Source organism: Bubalus kerabau, chromosome 1 (genome assembly GCF_029407905.1).
Source record: "Bubalus kerabau isolate K-KA32 ecotype Philippines breed swamp buffalo chromosome 1, PCC_UOA_SB_1v2, whole genome shotgun sequence".
Taxonomy (NCBI): Eukaryota; Metazoa; Chordata; class Mammalia; order Artiodactyla; family Bovidae; genus Bubalus; species Bubalus kerabau.
The window spans coordinates 32,777,753-32,799,107 of NC_073624.1; the positions used below are offsets into that span (position 1 = coordinate 32,777,753).

Sequence of the window (21,355 nt, forward strand, 5' to 3'; positions counted from 1 at the left end):
TCATGCTTTATTTTAAGGTCTATTTTGCCTGATACAAGAATTGCTACTCCAGCTTTCTTTTGATTTCTACTTATGTGGACTGTTTTTTTCCACCCTCTTGCTTTCAGTCTGTATGTGTCTCTATGTCTGAAAAGTCTTTTGTAAATAGTATAGGTCTTGTTTTTGTATCCATTCAGCCAGTCCGTGCTTTTGGCTTTCTACTTTAATTTATTTACATTTAAAGTAGTTATTGATATATATGTACCTATTGACATTTTATTAATTTCTTTTAGTTTGTTTCTATAGAACTTTTCCTTCTTTTGTGTATCCTTCCTCTAGAAGTCCCTTTAGCATTTGTTGTAAAGCTAGTTTGATGATACTAAATTCTCTTAGCTTTTGTTTGTTTGTAAAGATTTTTATTTCTCCATCAATTTTTAATGAGATCCTTGCTGGGAAGAGTAATCTTGGTTGTAGATTTTTCCCTTTCATTACTTTAAATATATCCTGCCATTCCCTTCTGGCCTGCAGAGTTTCTGTTGAAAGATCAGCTGTTGACTGTATGGGGTTTCCCTTTTATATTACTTTTTGCTTTTCCCTTGCTGGTTTTAATATTTTTCCTTGTATTTAATTTTTGTTAGTTTGATTAATATGTGTCTCAGCATGTTTCTCCTTGGGTTTATCCTGTATGGGACTCACTGTGCTTCTTAGACTTCATTTTTGACTATAATCTTTTCACAAGTTTTCTCAGACCCTTTCATTTTCTCTTCTTCTGCTGCAGCTGCTGCTAAGTCGCTTCAGTCGTGTCCGATTCTGTGCGACCCCATAGATGGCATCCCACCAGGCTCCTCTGTCCCTGGAATTCTCCAGGCAAGAATACTGGAGTGGGTTGCCATTTTCTTCTCCATCTCTTCTTCTGGGACCCTAGAATTCAAATGTTGGTCTGTTTAATATTGCTCCAGAGACTCTTGAGACTATCCTCAATTCTTTTCATTCTTTTTTTTTCCTATATTCTGCTCTTCAGCAGTTATCTCCAATATTCTATCTTCCAGCTCCAATACTTTGAATACTCCAGCTCCAATACTTTGATGCTTCAATATGTTGCCTACCTATAGCAAAGACCTGACTCATTGGAAAAGACCCTGATGCAGGGAAAAATTGAGGGCAAGAGAAGAAGTAGGTGACAGAGGATGAGATGGTTGGATGACATGACTGACTCAATGGACATGAGTTTGCGCATACTCAGGGAGACAGTGAAGGACAGGGATGCCTGGCATTCTGTAGTTCATGGGGTTGTAAAAAGTCAGATATGACTTAGCAATTGAACAACAGCAAATTTTCCAGCTCACTTATCCATTCTTCTGCCTTAATTATTCTGCTATTGATTCCTTTTAGAGTATTTTTAATTTCAGTAATTGGGTTGTTTGTCACTGTCCACTCTTTTATTTCTTCTAGGTCCTTGTTAAATGTGTTAAATAATTTTCTCCATTCTACTTTTGAGAGTTTGCATCATCTTTACTATCATTACTCTGAATTCTTTCTCAGGTAGTTTGCCTCTTTCCCCTTCATTTATTTGGTTTTGTGGGCTTTTACCTTGTTCCTTCATTTGTGCAGTGTTTCTTTTTCATTTTATCTATCTTACTCTGTTTTAGGTCTCCTTTCCCTAAGCTATAGGGTCTTAGTTCCTCTTGGTTTTGGTCTCTGCCCTCAGTGGGTGAGGCTGTTCTAATGGCTTGAGTAGGCTTCATTTTGGGCTTCATGGACACTTGTGCCTGTGTTCTGGTGGAAGAGGGTTTTCTTGCCCTCTGATGGGCAGCACTATGTGAGGTGGTGTGTTTTGGGGTGTCTTGGGAAGCCTATCTGCTGACAATCGGGTTTGTGTTCTTGTCTTCCTTGTTGTTTGGGTGAGGCATCCTACATGGAGTGCTGCCAGGTCTTGGATACAGGTGGAGGTCTTCGAGAGAGTTCTCACTAATTAATACTCCCTGGGGTCAGGAGTTCTCTGGCAGTGCAGTGTTCCAGACTCAGAGCTCCCATGCCACAGGCTCAGGCCTCATCTCTGGTCAGGAAACCAACCAGAGGCTACAGGGATGGCTCCCCCCTGCGTGTGACTCAGCAGCAGCACCCTGCACCCATTGGCTGCCCCGCTTTCCTCCAAAGGCATTCCCTGCCACTATCTCCTCCCATTCCCTGGGGCCATCTCCCCACAGTCAACAGCAGTCCTCACCCTGGGATTGCTCTCCAGTCCCTGTGCTCCAGCGCCCGACTGCTGCACGTTCCAGTGGACTTGCATACGTGACCAGGGTATGTAGGGCTGCAGCACAGATCATCTATGTGACTCTCACTCCATTCAGACTGTCACAGATCAGCTCCTCTACTCTCCAACAGCCTTCCCCTTGGTTCCAATCTATTGCCTCAAAGTGGTGGTCTTGCCCCTGTTTTCAGCTCCCCCACACCCTGGGTGCAGGTCCAGTTTGCTCACTCTTCTCTTCTTTTTCCCTTCCTTCCTGCATATTACTGAGATTTGCGTGGATCTATATACTCCTTTCTGGTGGTCAGGGACTCCTGCCTGTTCTCAGCTGGTGCTGTGCAAGATCTGCATCTGAAGGTGTATTCCTGATGCAGTAATGAAAAGAGATGTACTGTCTGTCTACCTACTCCTCTGCCATCTTTTCTTTCCCTAATCTGTTCTTTATAAACTTTCTGTAGCTTTGTTTCTATGTATACACACCAGTGAATGTATGTGTTTCTATTATAAAGTAGTGTTTTATACATATATATATTGTTTTTAAACACTGTATTTTTAAAATCAACTCTGTAATAAAAATAGTTTTATATTTCTATATTCACTTCTTTACACTAATTTCTAATGATTTCAAAGATTTCCTATGTGAGTACACCATAATTTGTGGACATTTAGGTAATCTTTTAAAAGTAATATGTCTCTACAGGGGTTTAATTAAAGGTATTTTTGTAGTAAAGAAACCTATTTAACTCAATGCTTCACAAATGTTCTTTCGCTGTTCTGGCAAAATGTCATTCTGAAAAGCTAGTTTTAATGATTAAGTGGTTATAAGAAACTGGCTGGGTCATCCCAGTGCACCAGCCCCAAGCATCCTGTATCCTGCATCGAACCTGGACTGGCGATTCGTTTCACATATGATATTATACATGTTTCAACCAATACAATATTGTAAAGTAATTAGCCTCCAATTAAAATAAAAAATTTTATATTAAAAAAATAAAAAGGACTATTTGACAAAAAAAAAAAAAAGCTGGCTGTTGGTATCAAATGGTAAAAAAGAATATCTATATATTCAATTTCTTAAAAATTTTAAAATCATGAATGCCTATTGAACTTTATCACCTGATATGCTGCATCTTCTGAAGCATATTATTATTATTTTTTATTTTGAATTTTTCAGCTTTATTGAAATATGATTGACAATAAAGATTGTATATATGTAAGGTATACAATGTGATGTCTTGATATATTATACATGTACCCTTTAAAATTTTTAATATGATGATATAGGTGAAAAGTTCCTAATATTAATCAATTGTTATATTTTTTAATGTTAATTATAGAATTTTAATTAATTGTATTTTCTAGTATTTTATTTAGGGTTTTGGCATCTCAAAGTTGGTTCTTTTCATTTGTGGTGCTATCTTAATGAGATTTTGTTATCAAGATGATTCTGGCTTGGTCAAATGAATAGAGACTATTAGCATCTGTTTCCATTATCTACTATTTTTCCTTAAAGGATATTCCTTGATAAAGCACCCCTGTTACATCATCTAATCTTACTTTTTTTATTTAGGGGCTAGGTTTAGAGTATTTTTTTTTTTTTAATTTTATTTTATTTTTAAACTTAACATAACTGTATTAGATTTGCTACTGTCTTCCTTAGCTGTGTTTTTCTCCTGGTTTGTATCAATATAGCAACTTATATTTGCTAGAAAGTTATCCATTTTGGAAAGACCTTAAAGTTATTTCTATATAATTTCCATAATTTTTATTTTGTATTCTCCTAAACATCTGTGTTTAGATCTTACAAATATTGTGTTCTTGTGTCTTTGTCTTTTGCTCTTGTTTAGAATTCTCTGCTCTTTGTTTATTTTTTGGCTTTAAAATTTTTTGTTTTCCTCACTTTCCTTTATCCATTTTTAAAAAGTTAAATTTATGCATGTTTATGAAATTGAATAATCTAAAAGTATAATAGCAAGTTTAAAACAAAAACAAGTCCTTGACCTACCCTTCTCAACCCATTTCTCATTCCCTGGAGAAAACCCGTCCACTTTTAAATCTTTTAGGTCTTTCTTCTGTTATTTAACTCCATATCTCAAAATACAACCCGTTCACTGCTATTTCTTGATTTTTCAATTTAAGATACTATCTAGGAAATCAAACTATGAAAGATGATACTGAGTATCATAGAACAAGCATTACATAAAGTCAAGGTAATATACACATGCATATGCGTGATCAGTAGCTCGGTTGTGTCCCCACAGACTGTAGTGTGCCATGGACCATAGCCCACCTGGCTCAGAGACCCCATGGACTGTAGCCCATCAGGCTTCTTTGTCCATGGGATTCTCCATGGAGTATTCTTTGTACTCTTCTCCATGGACAAGAATACTAGAGTGGGTTGCCATGCGTTCTTCCAGGAGCTCTTCCCAAGCCAGAGATTGAACCCACATCTCCTACACTGGCAGGCAGATTCTTTACCACTAAGTCAGCTGGAGATACTATCTATGAATTCAAACTATGAAAGATGAGGTTGGATAGACATAGAACAATCATTACATAAAGGCAAAGTAATACACATATAGAATCATTTTAAATTTCTACCACAGAATATTAAGTTTTATCCCTAATGTCATTCTTTTAATGTGATGAGAATATAGAAAATCTCTATTTATGTATAAATACATCATCTAATAAACATTAGGGTGATCCAGAAGTTATTTTATTTCTAAATCCCTTCACTAAGATCACTTTAGCAGGCAGGCAGTGAGCTATATGGAATCCTAAAGAAGTGGGGGCATAGGATATGTAAATAGTGATGAGTCAAAAGAAAAGTTTAGAGTATATGAACCTGTGAAAAGTTTGATAAGGACAAAGGAGGGTGGGAAATTAGACTCAGGAAAGGAGGTGTCTTACTTACTTTAAAGCACACCAAAGACTTCTTGGGCCTGAATGAAAACTAAGCCTGAGGCATAAATCATGCAGCTTCCCTATTTGTCAAACTACAGTGTTACACAGAGTGGTCCCCTTCTCCCCCCACCCATGTTTTAAGACTTCCTTTGGATGCTACAGCCTTACAGGAGTCACAGTGTATTGTAGGCATCTACCAGGGGCATCAGTCTTTTCTATTCATTCCACAAAGATAATAGATTTAAAGGTTTTAAAGACTTAATTCCAATTAATCAATATTCAAATGGCTGAATTCCTCTTCCTCACTTCCTGCTTGCCTCTAGTTTTAGTTGGCAAGACCACAAAGTTAGCAAAATTCTCCCTTTTTATTTATTCCAAAGGCAACATTTAAATTTATTCTTTGCTATAATGAGGCTTACTGGAGGGATTGAGAAAGAATGCTGGCTACAGACTCCCAATAGCAGGATTACTTAATCAGTTATCCTGGTCGATTTTAATTGAAAAACTTTGCCAACTTACTGTGGTAAAATAAGGGAGCTTCACATAGTGTTTTGTCTACAGAATTGTGATCTACTGTGAAATAAAATCATTGTTTAACAAACTGCATAGAAATTAAAAGCGGATGTGTACTAATTTTTTTTTTTACTTTAAAAATCAACTTTGACAGATCAGAATCAAGGAACTTTTTCAAAATGGACACTTCATCCAAAGAAAATATCCAGTTATTCAGCAAAAATTCCATGCAACCTGTTGGGAGGCTTTCTTTTAAAACAGAATATCCCTCCCCAAAGGAGAAACCACCCTGCTGTGGTCAACTAAAGGTAACAAGCAATTAAGTGATTAACAACCATAAGTGGTTAAATGAAGAGTGTCAGAGAATTTGATGGAGTCCATGCTCTTGGCTCCCGATCCAGATATTTTCTACACATTGTAACTACAAGTGAGACATTTTTTTCCATTTTAAAAAATAATCTTAACTTATGGTTGCCAGGGGGAAGGATGGCGGGAGGGATAGTCAGGGAGTTTGAGATGAACATGTACGCATTGCTATACTTAAAATGGATAATCAACAAGGACCTACTCTATAGCACATGGAATTCTGCTCAATATTATATGGCAGCCTGGTTGGGAAGGAAGTTTGGGAGAGAATACATACATGGCTGAGTCCCTTTGCTCTCTACCTGAAACTATCACAAACATTGTTAATTAGCTATACCCCTGTACAAAATACAAAGTTTAAAATGAAAAATAAAAAGTGATCTTAGATGACATTTATGAAAATCACATTTTGCCAGACAGCGAAAGCAATCTTTGCTTGACCATGCAGGTTAAATTTCTAATTACTTTTCTGGCTTACTTGAATGTCCCTCCTAAACAGAAAGAAGAGAGGTAAAAGAAACTATTATTTATTAAGTATCTACCATGGATCAGTTACTATGCTATGCACAGTTGCAACATTTAATCTACAAAACATCCATTTTATTCTTGTTCTATAAACAAAAATTTTGACTTTCCTACTTACATGGTAAGGGACAGAATTCCCTTTTAAATGGAACTCAATGTGACTCCAAGTTTCTGTACCTTCTTCACATCAAACATATTCAATGCTTTTTCCATATAATCTACCTATGGATACTCCATCACAGACCCAGGAATAACAAAACACACAAGCCGGATATCAAACAAATATTTTGTTCATTGAATAAGAATCTGAGTGTTGATTTAACTTTAATACGAACTTAATCACTAGGAATAGTAGTTCTACTTCTCAGTCTATTGTGTTCCTGCTGGAACATGTACCATCCCTGTGAAATACAGTCATGATAAGATGTTAAGTGTCTAGTTTATGGTTTTTATTTTCTTACCTTTCAATGGCTCCTTCCTCCTTCTGCTTCCCCAAGCAATGGATCTTCTTTTCAAAGCCAAGACACCTTTAAATATCCTTTGGGGAGGGGAGGTGAAAGGGAAAAAAGAAATTCGATATACATTATACATGAAAATCTATTACTTCTAAGAAAATTTGAATTTTTAGAACTTCACATGAGCTTGAGGTGGAAAGAAGACTGTTACTGTGCTTGAATGAAATCGTCGATGGTAACAAGCTTGTTCCATGGTTCTTGGTTTGTGTTTGTCTCTTTGTTTATCAAATTTACAGTTTTAAGTCAGGCTGGATTTAGACTAAGTGTGACCTGTCATATTTTCCAGGTGTTCTTGGGTGCCTTGTCTTTCGTATACTTTGCCAAAGCACTGGCAGAAGGCTATCTGAAAAGCACCATCACTCAGATAGAGAGAAGGTTTGATATCCCTTCTTCACTGGTGGGCATTATTGATGGTAGTTTTGAAATTGGTATGTATTACAGATACCTGACTTTACTTTTAAGTACAAAGTTTCTAGGCATGACTGAAGGACATCCTCACTGCACGTTGTTATCTGCTCTATGTGTAAAATCAGACTTTATGTGTAAGATCTTATTTGGACATAATTTGCCACGGCCTTGGGCTGCAATGTGTACATATGTGCTCAGCCATGTCCGACGCTTTTGTGACTCCAGCGACCGTAGCCCACCAGGCTCCTCTGTCCACTGAATTTCCCAGGCAAGAATACTGGAGTGGGTTGCTATTTCATTCCTCAGGGAATCTTCCCGATCCAGGGATCGAACCCAGGTCTCCTGCATTGCAGGTGGATTCTTAACCACGGAGCCACCTGGGAAGCCCTGTGCTACCAGGCAATTTGTTCTCTCCAAGTAAACAATTAATGTCCTGTCTCAGATTTTCTCTATCATATGACTCACACAAGTTTTCAATCAGAGTGAGATTTTTTCAAAGAGAGAGGGTGAGATGCTGCTGGTATTTTGAGTTAGAAGTGTATAGGAAACATCTTTACAAAAGTTATATTCTGGAAGCCCTGTGATTCAAAATTTGGAAGAATTCAAAGGAGGTCTTTGAATTATTACAATAAAAATTTTACAATAAAAATGTATTGTGATAATTTAAGAAAAAGTTAAGCCATAAAAGGAGTGTTTCTGCCCAGTGGCCTAGAAACAAGGTAAAGGAATTCTATTAATAACAACACTAAAGCAAAGCAGGAAACAAAAATTCTACTCTCTGGGGTCTTTGGTTAGCCACCAACTCTATACTTCCTCTTAGGACTTGAAAAGACCAAGAGATTTTAGTCACTGTTTTGGAAGTATTTTAAAGAGTGTAATCCCACTTACTCATCTTCCTAAACTGATAAACTAAGAGTCTTTGATCTTTGGTTGAAATAAACAAATTAGTAGCCTCTGTGGTCCTTACTGCCTATTGAAATTCAAGTAATGTGCTATAATAATGGCTCCAGGCTCGGCTTCACTTGAACCTTTAGAAGAGTGAAGAAATATTTTTCAACTCTTCAACAATTACTTGTTTCATTCTGTTGGGTCATAGGCTAGCAAGCCCTGTACTTGGCCTAGCTTTTTTATAAGATTTTTTTTTAATTGAAGAATAATTGCTTTACAGTCTTGTGTTGGTTTCTGCTATACATCAATGTGAACCAGTCACAGGTATATATACTTCCTCTCCCTCTTGAACCTCCCTCCCACCTCTCTCCCCATCTGACCCCTCTAAGTTGTTACAGAGTCCCGGTTTGAGTTCCCTGAGTCATAAAGCAAATTCCTATTGGCTATCTATTTTACATATGGTAATATATGTTTTCATGTTACTTTCTCCATACATCCCACCCTCTCCTTCCTCCCCCCCACCCCACCACCCCCACCATATTCCTAAGTCTCTAACTGAAGACATAGAGCCTGGAGTCAGTGACAGAGACATCAATGGTTTAACTGAGAAGCCTTACCTGTCTGAAGCAATGCCCTGGAGCAACGCCCCACCGTGTATGAGGAAGAGGACAGGCAGGAAGACATGGTGGTAGTCTTTGCTCCAGGGGAGGAGCGGGGAGCTTACCATTTATAGGGGGAATTCATTTCAGGTTGGCTCATTTGTTTCCCAGGACCAGTAGGAGACACGCCCCCTCATTGTCTCTTTTATAAGCTATTCTGTGGAGATGTTCTGATCTGAAGTTAGAACAATCAGTAGCTGGAGGGGCAAGTATATAGGAAGGTCAGTCATGTGAGTAGAGTGTAACTGAAGCATGCCATGGTTGGACAGGGGATGTGCAGAGAGCAAGAGAACAGTTGTCTTGGGTGGCCTGATCATACAAGTTCATACTATGTATTTCAGTTCTTACCCTAAATAACTTGAGAAGGAAATGGCCACCCACTCCAATGTTCTTGTCTGGAAAATCCCATGGACAGAGAAGACTGGTGACTTACAGTCCCTGGGGTTGCAAAGAGCTGGACATGACTTAGTGACTGAGCATGCACCCTAAATAACACAATAAGAATGAAGAGAGTATATAGGTAATCTTTTACCTTCAGACTTTTGCTTCCCAAATCCATCTTTAACTACCTTATCAGAAAAAAATGTCTTGGATCAGTGCTAGTCAAACATTAACATTCACACGAATGACTGGACAATTTTGTTAAAATGCATAGACTGATTCTGTAGGATGGGAAGTAAGGTCCTGCATATCTAACAAGTTTCAATACAATGTTAATGCTATTCATCAATGGGCTGTAATCTGTGTAACAAGTTTATAAAACATCTGATTGTATCACTCCCTTGTGTAAACTCCTTAGATCAGTGGTTCCCAACCTTTTTGGCAACAGGGACCAGTTTCATGGAAGACAATTTTTCCATGAATGGCATGGGGTGGGGGGAATGGTTTTGAGATGATTACATTGCAATAAGTATATTACATTTATTGTTCACTTTATACCTATTATTATTATATTGTGATATATAATGAAATTACTGTATACCTCACCATAATGCAGAATCAGTGGGAGCCCTGAGCTTATTTTCCTGAGCTCAGGCAGTAATGTGAGCGATGGGGAGCTTCCTGTAAATATAGATGAAGCTTCACTCACTTGTCCAGTGCTCACCTCCTGCTATGTCCCCCGTTCCTAATAGGCCACAGACTAGTACTAGTCCATGGCCCTGGGATTTATGGGACCCCTGCCTTAGACAGGTCTGGTTAGTAGATGTATTCTTTGATGCCTGCCCTACCTACAACCCCAAATAGAATGAAAAACCATGGATGAACTTCCCTGGTGATCCAGTGGTTAAGAATCTACCTCAAATGCAGGGGACGTGGTTCCAATCCTTGCTCAAGGAAGATTTCACATGCCTTGGGGCAACTGAGCCTGCAAGCCACAACTACTAAAGCTTGCATGCCCTAGAGTTCATGCCCCACAATAAGAGAAGCTACCACACAATGAGAAGCCTGTGCCCTACAACTAGAGACTAGCTCCTGCTTGCTGCAACTAGAGAAAGCCGGCACACAGTAATGAAGACCCAGCACAGCCAAAAATAACAAAAAAGGCCATGGAGAGTCAAGGTAAAGGTAACACTGCATCAAGAGAAGAAACAAGTACAAAGAGGAAACTGATGCAGATCAAAAGAATAAATTAGATTTACAGAAAGAAGAAGAAATACACAGATATAAAATTATACAGGAAATATTTCTTTGATTATTGCTTACTCTAGGTTATAGTATAAAAACATTTTAGAGCTGAAGATACTTAGAATCTGGTCCAAACTTACTCTTAGATTCCCAGACCCCAGTGCAAAACTTGAGAGGATGTACATTTAATAGAGGGTACTAACATTATACAGGAAGTGAAAAAGGACGCTGAGTCTAAATTCATATTAACCCTTCCAGAGCATTCTAAGGATAGAAATTGTTTACTGGATTAGATGCAATAAAAGTCCTCTTACTTCCATTGCAAAACTTTATCCCAAACACCAAGGGATTGCTCTAGTTAATTGCAAGCCCTAATTTTCCAGAAAAGTGGGTTTCCTGACTGTAATTTTAATTCATTCCTTTGTCTCTCTCCACATTCCTTCCTTCCAGTGTTCTGGACCCATTCCCACCCTCTGTCTCTAGCTTTAAATTATTCAATTATTTTTTGGAGAACAATTTCATTTATCCTCTAATATCAATTGTCATTATCATCTAATATCCACATACTGGACATTCCGTTTCTTCCCAAGTATACTGGAGGAAAGTAAAATTTTTTCTATATCAAGACCTACTAATATTTCTAGATATTAATTCTTTGTTACAAATATTTTCCCAGGTGTTTTCTTCTAAATATGTAAAAGCTTTTGCTTTTTAAGGCAGTTTTGGGTTCACAACAAGAGTGAGCAGATAGAGATTTCTCATATACCCTCTACCTGCACACATTCATAGCCTCCCCCATTATCCACATCCCCCACCAGAGTGGGACATTCATTATAGTTGATGACATACAATGACACCTCATTATCATTCAGAGTCCCGAGTTTACATTAAGGTTCACTGTTGGTGTTATGTAGTCTATGGGATTGAAAAAATGTATAATGACAGGTATCCACTATTATAGTATCATACAGAGCACTGTGAATGCCCTAAAAATCCTCTGTGCTCTGCCTATCCATCCATCCTTACCCACTATCCCTTGGTAACTACTGACCTTTTAACTGTCTCCATAGTTTTGCCTATGTCAGAATATTATATATTTGGAAGCATACAGTATGTAGCTTTTTCAGATTGGCTTTTTTCACATGGCAATAAGCATTTAAAGTTCTTACAGGTCTTTTCATACTGGGTAAATAATTTTTTTAGCGCTGAATAATAATGCATTTTCCGGATGGACTTTAGTTTATCTATTCATCTACTAAAGGACTTCTTGATTGCTTCCAAGTTTTGGCAATTATGAATAGAGCTATTATAAACATGTGCAGATTTTTGTATGGGCATAAGTTTTCAACTCTATGGGTGAAATACATTGGAGCATACTTGCTGGGTCTTATGGGAAGAATATGTTTTGTTTTGTAAGACACTGCCAAATTATCTTCCAAAGTGGCTATACCATTTGGAATGAGAGCTCAACAACAAATGAGAGTTCTTGTTACTCCACACCCTCTGCACCATTTAATGTTCTAGATTTTGGCCATTCTAATAGATATGTAGTGGTGTTTCTTTTTTTTTTTTAATTTGTAGTTTCCTGATGACATGCAAGCTTGAATATCTCTTTTCTGTGTTTATTTGCCATCGGTGTATCTTTGGTGATCTGTCAAGGTATTTAGCCCACGTTTTTTGTTTTTTTTTTCTTTTTTTTTAATTTTATTTTATTTTTAAACTTTACATAACTGTATTAGTTTTGCCAAATATGTCCACGTTTTAAACAAGTTGTTTGTGTTCTTATTGTTAGATTTTAAGCATTCTTCATGTATTTTGGATAACAGTCCTTTATCTGATATGGCTTTTTCAAATATTTTCTCTTGGTATGTGGCTTGTCTTTTAAGTTTCTTAACATTGTCTTTCATAGAGCAGAAAATTTTAATTTTAATAAAGTCTAGCTTATAATTTTTTTCTTTCATGGATTGTGCTTTTGGTGTTATTTCTAAAAAGTCATCACCAAACCTAGGGTCTTCCCTGATGGCTCAGATGATAAAGAATCTGCCTACCAATGCAGGAGACCCAGATTCAATCCCTGGGTCAGGAACATCCCCTAGAGGAGGGAATGGCAACCCATTCCGATATTCTTATATGGGAAATCCCATGGACACAGGAGCCTTATGAGCTACAGTCCATGGGGTCGCAAAGAGTGGGACACAACTGAATGGCTAACACTTAAACCCAGGGTCATCTAGGTTTTCTACGTTATATTCTAGAAGTATTAGAGTTTTACATTTTACATTTAGATCTGTAATCCGTTTTGAGTTTATTTTTGTGAAAGCTAAAGTTTGTGTCTAGATTCAGGATTTTTTTTGGGTTTTTTTTGCATGTGGGTCAAGTTCTTCCAGAACCACTTATTGAGAAGACTATCTTTGCTTTATTGTGTTGCCTTTGCTCCCTTCTCAAAGACTAGTTAACTATAATTCATGTAGGTCTTTTCTGGGCTGTCTGTTATGTTCTATGTATCTGTTTGTCTTTTCTTTCACCAATGTCACACTGTCTTCATTACTATGGCTTTATTGCATGTCTTGAAATTGGGTGGTGTCTGTCCAACATTTTTTTCTCCAACATTTTGTTGACTGTTCTAGGTATTTTACTTCTCCATGTAAACTTTAGAATCAGTTTGTCACTATCCACAAATAACTTGCTGTGGTTTTGACTGAGATTGCATTGAATACATAGATCAAATAGGAAAGAACTGATGTCCTGACAGTACTGAGTCTTCCTATCTGTGGATGTGGGATATAATCTCTCTCCATGTATTGAGTTAGTTGATTTCTTTAGTCAGAGTTTTATAGTTCTCTGCATGTAGATCTTGTACGTATTTTGTTAAATTTATACTTATTTTAGGAGGTGCTAATGTAAATGATATGTTTTTAAACTCCAGTTGTTCACTGCTGGCATACTAGAAAATAATTGACTTTTGTGTATTAACTTTGTATCCTACAACCCTTCTATAGTCACATATTAGTTACAGGAGTTCTTTTGTTAATCTTTTCAGACTTTCTACAGAGATGATCATGTCCTATGGGAAGAAAGACAGTTTTATTTCTTCCTTTCAAATCTGTATACCTTTACTTCCTTTTCTTGTTCTGCTGCATTTAGTTGGACTCCCCGTACAATATTGAAAAGCAATTTTAAGAGGACACATGCTTGCCTCGTGCCTGATCTTAGTGGAAAAGCTTTGAATTTCTTACCATTAATTATGATATTAGCTATGCTTTTTGGTAGTTTTTTAAAAAATCAACTTGAGGACATTCCTCTATCTTTCAAGTTCATGTAGGTTTTTTTTTTTTTTTTAATCATGATTGGTTGTAGAATTTTGCCAAATGTTTTTTCTGCACATATTGATATGAGCATGTGATTTTTCTTCTTTAACCTGTTGATGTGATGGATTACATTAATTGATTTTCTATTGCTGAAACAGCCCTGAATACCTGGGATAAGTCCTGCTTGGTATTAATGTATGATTATTTCTATATATTGTTGGATTTGATTTGCTATTATGTTGTTGACAATTTTTACTCCTATGTTCAGGAGACATTTTAGTTTGTTTTCTTTTCTTGTAATGCCTTTTCTGGTGTTGGTATTAGGGCAGTGTTACCCTCAAAGAATTAGGAGGTATTGCCTCTCTATCTTCCGAAAGAGGTTGTATAGAATTAGTATAATTTCTTCATTAATTGTTTGGAAAAGTTCACAGTGAATCTATCTGGATATTGTACTTTCTGTATTGGTAGAATATTAACTATTGGTTCAGTTTTTTTAAGATATAGGTGTATTCAGATTATCTGTTTCTTTCTATGTGAGTTTTGGTAGATTGTATCTTTCGATTTGAATTCTTCCTTCCCATCCTTTGTATCACTGTAATTAATCATTTTATTTCACTTATATATAAGAAAACATGCATACATAATAATACATCACTGAAAACATTTTTATATTATTTTGAACTGTTATCTGCTGGACTTATTACAAATAAGAAAAATAAAAGTTTTAAATTTATCTTCACTTATCTCTTTTTCTCTTTAGTTACTAAGTCATGTCTGACTCTTGCAACCCCATGGACTGTAGCCTGCCAGGCTCCTGTGTCCATGGGATTCTCCAGGCAAGAATACTGGAGTGGGTTGCCATTTTCTTCTCCAGGGGATCTTCCTGACCCAGGAATCAAACCCAGGACCCCTGCATTGCAGGCAGATTGTTTACCAACTGAGCTAAGAGGGAAGCCCATCTTTACTTACGTCTTCTCTGAAGCTCATCCTTTCTTTATCTGAGATCTGAGTTTCTGAACTTTATTATTCTTTTTTCTCTAAAGAACTTCTTTTAACATTTCATTCAAGGCAGGTCTACTAGAACCATTTCCTCAATATTTGTGTGATATAGTATTTTCTCTTTGCTTCTGAAGGATAACTGCAGGGTACAGAACTTTAGGTTGGTGGATTTTTTTCTCTCAACACTTTGAAATTCTTTCTATACTCCTTTCCTGTTTGCATGGTTTTGGAGGAGAAGTAAGATATAATTATTTTCCTCCCCTATAGGTAAGGTTGGCTTTTTCTAAGAAATTATGTCATATTTGATTTTCTATAGTTTGAAAATGACATATCTGGTTTATATTTTTTGGCATTTATCCTGCTCATTCTCATAGCTTTCTAGATCTGTGGTTTGGTGTCTGACATTAATTTGGTAGAAATTCTTAGTTGTTATTTTTAAAAATATTTCTTCTATTCCTTTGTCTCTTTCTTCTCTTTCTAGAATTCCCATAACCTGTATGTTACATCTTCTATAGCTCCACATCCTTGGATATTCTGGAATTTTTTTTCAGTCTTTTGCCCTTCACTTTTCTGTTTTGGTGTTTTCTACTGAAATATCTTCAAGTCAGAGATTATTTCCTCAACTGTCTCCAAGATAATCAAAGATATTCTTTACTTCCATTACTGTGTTTCTGTTCTCTAAAATTTTTCTTTATGGATCTTTCTCAGAATTTACATCTCTCTGATTTACATTGCCCATTTGTTCTTGCAAGCTGTTTACTTTTTCCATTGAAGATCTTGGCATCTTAATTATAGTTGTCTTACATTTCTAGTCTACCAACTCTGCAATCTCTGCTATGTCTGGTTCTGATGCTTGCTCTGTCTCTTTCAAAAGTTTTTCTTTTTAATTTCAGTATGTCCTTTTTTTTTTCCTTCATAGCCAGAAAAGATGTACTGGATGAAAGGAACTGCTATAAATAGGCCTTTAGTAATGTGATGGTAATATGTGAGGGAGAGAAAGCATTCTATGGTCCTATGGGTCTTAGGCTCTTTGTGAGTCTGTGCCTCTGGACCGTGAACTTCAGGTGTGCTTTTCAGTCCCCCAACCCCTCATTGGTGGGACAGGATAGCTAGAATGTCTGGAGTTGAGTATCTCCCTTACCCCAGGTCAGCTGGGCTCTAATAATGCCCCAGAAGGTTAGACTCTGGTTACTCAGATACGATCAGTCGCTCAGTCGTGTCCGACTCTTTGCAACCCCATGAATCGCAGCACGCCAGACCTCCCTGTCCATCACCAACTCCCGGAGTTCACTGAGACTCACATCCATCGAGTCAGTGATGCCATCCAGCCATCTCATCCTCTGTCGTCCCCTTCTCCTCTTGCCCCCAATCCCTCCCAGCATCAGAGTCTTTTTCAATAAGTCAACTCTTCACATGAGGTGGCCAAAGTACTGGAGTTTCAGCTTTAGCATCATTCCTTCCAAAGAAATCCCAGGGCTGATCTCCTTCAGAATGGACTGGTTGGATCTCCTTGCAGTCCAAGGGACTCTCAAGAGTCTTCTCCAACACCACAGTTCAAAAGTATTAATTCTTCGGCGCTCAGCCTTCTTCACAGTCCAACTCTCACATCCATACATGACCACAGGAAAAACCATAGCCTTGACTAGACGGACCTTTGTTGGCAAAGTAATGTCTCTGCTTTTGAATATGCTATCTAGGTTGGTCGTAACTTTCCTTCCAAGGAGTCAGCGTCTTTTAATTTCATGGCTGCAGTCACCATCTGCAGTGATTTTGGAGCCCAGAAAAATAAAGTCTGACACTGTTTCTACTGTTTCCCCATCTATTTCTCATGAAGAGGTGGGACCGGATGCCATGATCTTCGTTTTCTGAATATTGAGCTTTAAGCCAACTTTTTCACTCTCCACTTTCACTTTCATCAAGAGGCTTTTGAGTTCCTCTTCACTTTCTGCCCTAAGGGTGGTGTCATCTGCATATCTGAGGTTATTGATATTTCTCCCGGCAATCTTGATTCCAGTTTGTGTTTCTTCCAGTCCAGCGTTTCTCATGATGTACTCTGCATATAAGTTAAATAGGCAGGGTGACAATATACAGCCTTGACAAACTCCTTTTCCTATTTAGAACCAGTCTGTTGTTCCATGTCCAGTTCTAACTGTTGCTTCCTGAACTGCATACAAATTTCTCAAGAGGCAGATCAGGTGGTCTGGTTTTCCCATCTCTTTCAGAATTTTCCACAGTTTATTGTGATCCACACAGTCAAAGGCTTTGGCATAGTCAATAAAGCAAAAATAGATGTTTTTCTGGAACTCTCTTGCTTTTTCTATGATCCAGAGGATGTTGGCAATTTGATCTCTGGTTCCTCTGCCTTTGCTAAAACCAGCTTGAACATCAGGAAGTTCACGGTTCACATATTGCTGAAGCCTGGCTTGGAGAATTTTGAGCATTACTTTACTAGCGTGTGAGACGAGTGCAATTGTGCGGTAGTTTGAGCATTCTTTGGCATTGCCTTTCTTTGGGATTGCAATGAAAACTGACCTTTTCCAGTCCTGTGGCCACTGCTGAGTTTTCCAAATTTGCTGGCATATTGAGTGCAGCAGTTGCACAGCATCATCTTTCAGGATTTGGAATAGCTCAACTGGAATTCCATCACCTCCACTAGCTTTGTTCGTAGTGATGCTTTCTAAGGCCCATTTGACTTCACATTCCAGGATGTCTGGCTCTAAGTCAGTGATCACACCATCGTGATTATCTGGGTTGTGAAGATCTTTTTTGTACAGTTCTTCTGTGTATTCTTGCCACCTCTTCTTAATATCTTCTGCTTCTGTTAGGTCCATACTATTTCTGTCCTTTATCGAGCTCATCTTTGCTTGAAATGTTCCTTTGGTATCTCTGATTTTCTTGAAGAGATCCTTAGTCTTTCCCATTCTGTTGTTTTCCTCTATTTCTTTGCATTGATCGCTGAAGAAGGCTTTCTTATCTCTTCTTGCTATTCTTTGGAACTCTGCAATCAGATGTTTATATCTTTCCTTTTCTCCTTTGCTTTTTGCTTCTCTTCTTTTCACAGCTATTTGTAACGCCTCCCCAGACAGCCATTTTGCTTTTTTGCATTTTTTTTCTATGGGAATGGTCTTGATCCCTGTCTCCTCTGGTTACTAGTTCCCTCTAAAAGCAGGCTTTCTTAAAAAAAATAAATAAATAAACAGAGTGCCCTGGCATATTTCAAATGGTTCCCTTTCCCCTCCCCATGCTGGAAGCACAAAAAATTTATTCTTCAATATCACTGTGAAACCTAATTGAGCTCTTGAAGTAAAGCGCACAAAAGTGTGGGGGCCCTCAATCACTGGATCCTCTGGAATTTTCATCCCTCAGAATTGTCAATGCTGAGCCTCTTGTCAGGTAGAGTTCAGGTTTTTCTTACCATAGAACTTGTACCCAGGGAGATTTATTGTTGTGGATTTCTTTTCCAGCTGGCCACAATTCTTTGCATTTGCCTGTTGGTCTCTCCAATTATGAGGGCAGCAGTTTACCCTATGATCCCACCTCTCTGACAGATCTAAGAAAATCTGTTGATTTTTCAGCTTTTTACTTAGTGTTAGGATGAAGAGGATTCTTCTAGCTTCTTATATGCTGGATCAAAGGAGGCATTCTTAAAATAGAATTTTAAAAAATTCAAAGCTAGGTAGCAACCTCTTTATATTATCATAACAAATTGTCCAGTCATCACTAATTCAATATATACTTATCCCAGGTATTTGAAATACCCTCTTTATCACATAAAAACTTATCTCTGTTGATCCCTAACTCTATACAAAACTGTCCTCTTGATTATAGTTTTATAACTAGCTCTGCAATTAGGTAGGAAAATTTCCAACTTTTCTCAAATTTTTTTCTTGGTTGTAGTTGGAATAGTATTCTGAAGTATCCCATTTTGGTTTGGTTGAAATCGCATAGAATTTATATATCAAATCAGATAACTGACATTTTATGTTAGTGAGTCTTTCCATCCAAGAACATGGTATATAGCTCCACTTAGTTAAGTCTTTTTATAGCTTTCAATATTATATTTATGAACTATAAATATACTACTTATTTTCTGCTATATTTGTTGCTACATTTTTAAAATTTATGTTGCCCTTGTGAAAAGAATTTTTGTTGCATTTCTTATTTAGTAATTCTTAGGGTACTGGAAGAGTATTAACGTCTAGTGTTATAAGTATACAGCAATCTTGTTGAATTTGTTAATTTTAATTGATTGTCTATAGATGCGGTAGAGTTTCCCGAACAATTGTATTGTCTAAAACAGAAGGTAATTTTATCTCATTCTTTCCCATTATTAGATATATTATTTCTTGTCTTGTGTTATTGCACTGTCCTCAGTACTATGTTGAATAGAAGCAGTGACAATGGGCATCCTTGTCTTCCATCTTACCTTAATGAAAATACTTTTAAAATTTCACCATTAAACAATCTATGAGTTGTACAGTTTTGATACACTTTAAAAACTAATTTTCCCAGATTTTTCTCATCACAAATGGTTAATTATATTAAGTGCTTTTATATGTCTGATCCCCTGGAATAGGAAATGGCAACCCACTCCAGTATTTTTGCCTGGAGAATCCCATGGATGCAGGAGCCTGGTGGGCTACAGTTCAGGGGGTCACAAAGAGTTGGACATGACTGAAGTGACTGAGCACAATACAACCATGGAATTTTTCTCCTTCCATTATTTTATATACAGCTTTAATTAATAGATTTGTTTCTTATTTGGTGGTACCCTTCCACTCCTGGGCTTCCCTTGTGACTCAGATAGTAAAGCATCTGCCAGCAATTCAGGATACCTGGGTTAGATTCCTGGGTCTGGAAGATCCCCTGGAGAAGGAAATGGCAACCCACTCCAGTACTCTTGCCTGGAAAATTCCATAGATGAAGGAGCCTGGTAGGTGACAGTCCATGGGATCGCAAAGAATCAGACACGACTGAGCAACTTCACTCACTTCCACTCCTAGAATAAACTGCATTTGGTCTCTTTCACTGTCTTCATCTAGTTTGAATTCAATTCAGTTCAGTTCAGTTGCTCAGTCATGTCCAACTCTTTGCAACCCCATGAATCTCAGTACACCAGGCCTCCCTGTCCATCACCAACTCCCGGAGTTCACTCAGACTCATGTCCATCATGTCGGTGATGCCATCCAGCCATTTCATCCTCTGTCGTCCCCTTCTCCTCCTGCCCCAATCCCTCCCAGCATGAGTCTTTTCCAATGAGTCAACTCTTCGTGTGAGGTGGCCAAAGTATTGGAGTTTCAGCTTTAGCATCAGTCCTTCCAATGAACACCCAGGACTGATCTCCTTTAGGATGGACTGGTTGGACCTCCTTGCAGTGGGTCCCTCCTTACAAGGGACTCTCAAGAGTCTTCTCCAACACAACAATTTAAAAGCATCAATTTTTCAGCGCTCAGCTTTCTTCACAGTCCAACTCTTACATCCATAATGACCACTGGAAAAACCATAGCCTTGACTAGACAAACCTTTGTTGGCAAAGTAATGTCTCTGCTTTTGAATATGTTATCTAGGTTGGTCATAACTTTCCTTCCAAGGAGTTTGAGTCTTTTAATTTTATGGCTGCAATCACCATCTGCAGTGATTTTGGAACCCCCAAAAATAAAGTCTGACACTGTTTCCCCTGTTTCTCCATCTATTTCCCATGAAGAGATGGGACCAGATGCCATGATCTTAGTTTTCTGAATGTTGAACTTTAAGCCAACTTTTTCACTCTCCTGTTTCACTTTCATCAAGAGGCTCTTTAGTTCTTCTTCACGTTCTGCCATAAGGGTGGTGTCATCTGCATATCTGAGGTTATTGATATTTCTCCGGGCAATCTTGATTCCAGCCTGTGCTTCCTCCAGCCCAGTGTTTCTCATGATGTACTCTGCATATAAGTTAAATAAGCGGGGTGACAATATACAGCCTTGATGTACTCCTTTTCCTATTTGGAACCAGTCTGTTGTTCCATGTTCAGTTCTAACTGTTGCTTCCTAGTTTGGATTACAAGGTTGTATTAGTCTTACAGGCATGAGTTGGGTAGCTTTCTTTTCTATTATTTGAAGTACTGTGTTTGGGGAAAGAGAGGAAGAGAGAAAGTGGGAAAATCTAGCACTCGAAAATTTGATAAAAATATATTTGTAAACCTCTCTGGACCTGTTGTTTTTTCAGAAGTCAGTAATGGTAGATATGAAAGAATTTTGATATCCAATTTGATTTTTTAAAGATTATACATTACCATTTATTTTCTAAGTCTATCTTGTGAGAACCCAGAAAGGTTACTAAATAAAGGAAGCAAAACCTGCAGATATTACAGAAGTTCAAATGGTATTTTGTAGTGTCTGGGACACCCACTTATGTAACACAGAAACAGCCTGT

General features: G+C 37.7%; 1 protein-coding gene and 1 long non-coding RNA gene across 3 annotated transcripts in view; one reads left to right on the forward strand and one right to left on the reverse strand.

Moving 5' to 3' along the window:
- Positions 1 to 318: 318 nt before the first annotated feature.
- LOC129641433 (uncharacterized) lies at positions 319 to 9,081 on the reverse strand. Its single transcript, XR_008709326.1, has 3 exons — positions 8,967 to 9,081; positions 7,000 to 7,076; positions 319 to 900 (listed from the first exon to the last, which is right to left on the reverse strand). It is a non-coding gene; the product is annotated as an uncharacterized LOC129641433 (long non-coding RNA).
- SLCO1C1 (solute carrier organic anion transporter family member 1C1) overlaps positions 7,318 to 21,355 on the forward strand; it is a 71,027-nt gene continuing 56,989 nt past the window's right edge. For both annotated transcript variants that reach the window (XM_055566156.1, XM_055566157.1), the window contains exon 1: positions 7,318 to 7,481. The gene's annotated coding sequence lies outside the window, so the exon portion shown is untranslated. The remainder of the gene's footprint in view (positions 7,482 to 21,355) is intronic.